Source organism: Cryptomeria japonica, unplaced genomic scaffold (genome assembly GCF_030272615.1).
Source record: "Cryptomeria japonica unplaced genomic scaffold, Sugi_1.0 HiC_scaffold_381, whole genome shotgun sequence".
In the NCBI taxonomy this organism is placed as follows: Eukaryota; Viridiplantae; Streptophyta; class Pinopsida; order Cupressales; family Cupressaceae; genus Cryptomeria; species Cryptomeria japonica.
This window is the reverse complement of record NW_026729202.1, coordinates 46490-51210: the sequence shown is the minus strand read 5'-3', so window position 1 is coordinate 51210 and position 4721 is coordinate 46490. Positions and strand designations below refer to the sequence as shown.

The window sequence follows — 4721 nt, the reverse complement described above, 5'->3', positions numbered from 1 at the left end:
GGGTTGCGCACCTTTTGTGCGCTCCAAGGTGCGCACGAAGTCGGAGCTCGGTTTGCCCCGGGTGCGCACCTTCGCCAGGGTGCGCACCTTGATGCGCACGCCTTGGCTGGGCTGCGCACCTTGGTGGGCGCCATGGTGCGCACCTTTCGTGCGCTCCAAGGTGCGCACGAAGTCGGAGCTCGGTTTGCCCCGGGTGCGCACCTTGGTGGGCGCCATGGTGCACTCCGAGGTGCCCAAGATTGGTGCGCACCAAGGAGCGCTCCGAAGTGCGCTCCAAGGTGCGCGCGAAGTCGAAAGTTGGGTTAATTGTCCGGTTTGCCTCGGGTGCGCACCTTGCGTGCACCTTCGCCAGGGTGGGCGCCTTGGTGCGCACACCTTGGCTGGGCTGCGCACACCTTGGCACCCGCGTTTCCTTCATTTTAAATTTTTTTTTTTTACAATCTCTCAAGTGGGAAATTCTATAATCTCAACTTTTTTTGCCTTTTCAGGAAACTTTTGAATGGAGCGCATCATTGGTGCGCTCCGAAGTGTGCTCCAAAGCTCTCTCCAGCTGCGTGCACCTGCCCCGGCCGCGCACCCGGCCCCGCCCAGCTTCGCTCACCTGTCCCGGGCGTCTGGTGCGGAACCTTAGAGTAAGAAACATCACCGTGCACCTTGGCCAACGTGCGCGACTCGACCGAGCGCGCACTGGCCGAGGTGCACACCGATTTCACCTGGGTGCGCGCGCAGCACCTCGGGCGCACCGGGGTGCGCGCACAACGCCCGGGTTGCACCGTGGCCTGTGTGCTCGGGGCGCCTCGGGTGCGCGCTCGGTGTCGCCCCCCGCGCGCGCGGTAGTGCGGGCAGCGCACCCCGGCCCGGCCCGGCCCCGACGAGAACGCAAACGGGCAAAAGGTTTATTCAAATAGCATTGCGACGCCCGGCGAAAAACTAAAAAAGGGTGCAACACCGGGACTTCCCGGGAGGTCACCCATCCCAGTACTACTCCGGCCCAAGCGCGCTTAACTGCGGAGTTCTGATGGGATCCGGTGCACTAACGCTGGTATGATCGCACCCGTTATGAGCTTGTCGCAGTGTGTACTTAGCAAACCGCGACCCACGTGCGAATCCACCCCGGCCACCCACCCCCGTCGAGGTGCACACCCTCCCTCGCGAAGTGCGCCCCGTTCGCCAAGTGTGAGCCCTGCCCGGGTGCGCGCACCTTGCTAGGGCGTCGGGTGTGCACCCGGCCCGGCCTACGTGCGTGCACCTGGAGGGGGCGTCGTGTGCGTGCAGTGTCCCGTCTGCAACGCGGTGCCCACACACCACCTCGGGCGCAACGACCTGCGCTCACATGTGGGCCGAGTGCACCTTGGTGCATGTTCGGGGCGCCTCGGGTGCACGCTCGATCTTGCCCCGGTGCACCAAGGCGCTCGGTTTGCCCCGGGTGCGCACTTGGTGCAAGGTGGGCACCCAAAATAGGGATCAAGCACCAAAACACAAGTTTCGGGATGCAAAATGGGACCCAAGGACCACAAATGCGTTCCAAGACCCATGATGGGTCCACGAGAACAAAAATGTGTTCCGAGACTTAATAAACAAATATTGGGTTTTAGGAGAAGAAACATGCTCTGATGCCCAAAACGAGAATCGACCCCGAAAAGGCCACAGGCCAAAAGTGGGATGCGAGACAAAAAAAAATGGGACCCGAGGACCAAAATTGGGTTCCCAGGTCGAAGACAGGGCAACCGGACAAGAAACGACCTCTAAGGCTCGAAATGAGTCCCGACGACTAAAACTTGACAAGAAGCACCCATCAGGCACCCAACTCGACACCCATGGGATGCCGACCCACCCGGGCTTCCACCTAGCACACCTTGGCACCCACCCACCCTCGCACCCAACCTCGCACCCAACTTAGCACCTTTGAACCCACATTGGCACTCACCCTGACCCTGGCACCTTGGAACCCACATTGGCACTCACCTTGACCCTGGCACCCACCTTTGCACTCACCTTGGGACCCACCCTGGCTCCCACCTCGGCACCCACCCAGACACCCACCTTGGTTCCTTGGCACCCACCTTGGATCCTTGGCACCCACCCCGACACCCACCTTGGCACGCAACTTGGCTACTTGCCACCCACCTTGGCTCCTTGACGCCCACCCCGACAACCACCCCGTGACCTACCCTGGCTAGGGTTGGTGCACACCCACCCTGGTGCCCACCTTGGCACCCACCCTATGACCCACCTTGGCACGCACCTTAGTACCCACCCCGTTACCCACCCTAGGACCCACCCCGTGACCCACCTTGGCCAGGGTGGGTGCCTTGGTGCGCACAACTTGCCTGGGCTGCACACCAGGGCGGGCTCAAGATGGCACCCGCGTTCCGTTTTTTTCACTATCTTTCAAAACGGAAATTTTAAAATCTCATTTTTTTCTTTTTTTTGCCTTTTCTGGAAATTAGTGAAGGCAGCGCATCAAAGGTGCGCAATGCTGGTGCGAACCCGGGAGCGCTCCGATGTGTGCTCCAAGGTGCGGCGTGCACGAAGTCCGAGCCCGGTTTGCCCCGGGTGCGCACCTCGCGTGCACCTTCGCCGGGGTGAGCACCTTGGCTGGGTTGCGCGCCCTGGTGCGTACCAAGGAGCGCTCTGAAGTGTGCTCCAAGGTGCGGCGTGCACGAAGTCGGAGCCCGGTTTGCCCCGGGTGTGCACCTCGGGTGCGCACCTCGCGTGCACCTTCGCTGCGGTGGGCACCTTGGCTGGGTTGCGCGCCTTGGTGGGCACCATGCAGTGCACGAAGTCGGAGCCCGGTTTGCCCCGGGCGCGCACCTCCGCCAGGGTGGGCACCTTGGTGCGCACAACTTGCCTGGGCTGCGCATCAGGAAGGGCTCAAGATGGCACCCGCGTTCCGTTTTTTTCACTATCTTTCAGAACGGAAATTTTAAAATATCGTTTTTTTTTGCCTTTTCTGGAAATTAGTGAAGGCAGCGCATCAAAGGTGCGCAACGCTGGTGCGAACCTGGGAGCGCTCCGATGTGTGCTCCAAGGTGCGGCGTGCACGAAGTCGGAGCCCGGTTTGCCTCGGGTGCGCCCTGGTGGGCACCATGGTGCGCACCAAGGAGCGCTCCGAAGTGTGCTCCAAGGTGCGGCCTGCACGAAGTCGGAGCCCGGTTTGCCCCGGGTGTGCACCTCGGGTGGGCACCTTGGTGCGCATGCCTTGCCTGGGCTGCGCACCAGGGCGGGCTCAAGATGGCACCCGCGTTCCTTTTTTTTCACTATCTTTCAAAACGGAAATTTTAAAATCTCATTTTTTTTTGCCTTTTTCTGGAAATTAGTGAAGGCAGCGCATCAAAGGTGCGCACCTCGCTGCCCACCACGGTGCGCAACGCCGGTGGGCACCCGGGAGTGCTTCGAAGTGTGCTCCAAGGTGCTGCGTGCACGTTGTCGGAGCCCGGTTTGCCCCGGGTGCGCACCTCGCGTGCACCTTCGTCGGGGTGGGCACCTTGGCTTGGTTTGCCCCGGCTGCGCTCCGAAGCGGGGTTATTGGAGCGCCGCCTCTTTTTTTGTCGGAGCGTTTGGTGGGGTTTCTCGCATTGGCTCTTCCGAGGCCCGGTTGCCACCCTGGCGCGCACGAAGTCGGAAGTAGGGTTAATTGCCCGGGTGCGCACCTTTGCCAGGGTGGCACCTTACCTGGGCTGCGCACCAGGGCGGGCTCAAGATGGCACGCGCGTTCCGTTTTTTTCACTATCTTTCAAAACGGAAATTTTAAAATCTCCTTTTTTTTTTGCCTTTTCTGGAAATTAGTGAAGGCAGCGCATCAAAGGTGCGCACCTCGCTGCCCACCTTGGTGTGCTCTGAGGTGCGCACCCGGGAGCGCTACGAAGTGTGCTCCAAGGTGCGGCGTGCACGTTGTCGGAGCCCGGTTTGCCCCGGGTGCGCACCTCGCCTGCACCTTGGCCGGGGTGGGCACCTTGGCTGGGTTTGCCCAGGGTGCGCTCCGAAGCGGGGTTACTGGAGCGCCCCCTCTTTTTTTGTCAGAGAGTTTGGTGGGGTTTCTCGCATTGGCTCTTCCCAGGCCCGGTTGTTGGGTGCGCTCCCACCCTGGCGCGCGCGAAGTTGGAAGTTGGGTTAATTGCCCGGGCGCGCACCTTCGCCAGGGTGGGCACCTTGGTGCGCAAACCTTGGCTGGGCTGCGCACCAGGGCGGGCTCAAGATGGCACCAGCATTCCCTTTTTCTCACTATCTTTCAAAACGGAAATTTTAAAATCTCGTTTTTTTTTTGCCTTTTATGGAAATTAGTGAAGGCATCGCATCAAAGGTGCGCACCTCGCTGCCCACCTTGGTGTGCTCCGAGGTGCCCACCACGGTGCGCAACGCCGGTGCGAACCCGGGAGCGCCCCGATGTGTGCTCCAAGGTGCGGCGTGCACGAAGTCGGACCCCGGTTTGCCCCGGGTGCGCACCTCGCGTGCACCTTGGTGCGCACACCTTGGCTGGGTTGCGCGGCCTGGTGGGCACCATGGTGCGCACCAAGGAGCGCTCCGAAGTGTGCTCCAAGGTGCGGCGTGCACGAAGTCGGAGCCCGGTTTGCCCCGGGTGCGCACCTTCGCCGCGGTGGGCACCATGGCGTGCACGAAGTCGGAGCCCGGTTTGCCCCGGGTGCGCACCTCGCGTGCACCTTCGCCGGGGTGGGCACCTCGGCTGGGTTGCGCGCCCTGGTGCGCACCAAGGAGCGCTC

The 4721-nt window shown here is 61.8% G+C and overlaps 1 non-coding gene across 1 annotated transcript; it reads right to left on the bottom strand.

Annotated features, from left to right (window-relative positions):
• Positions 1-937: 937 nt before the first annotated feature.
• LOC131871244 (5S ribosomal RNA) lies at positions 938-1056 on the bottom strand. Its single transcript, XR_009369509.1, has one exon. It is a non-coding gene; the product is annotated as a 5S ribosomal RNA (ribosomal RNA).
• Between the last annotated feature and the right edge of the window lie 3665 nt (positions 1057-4721).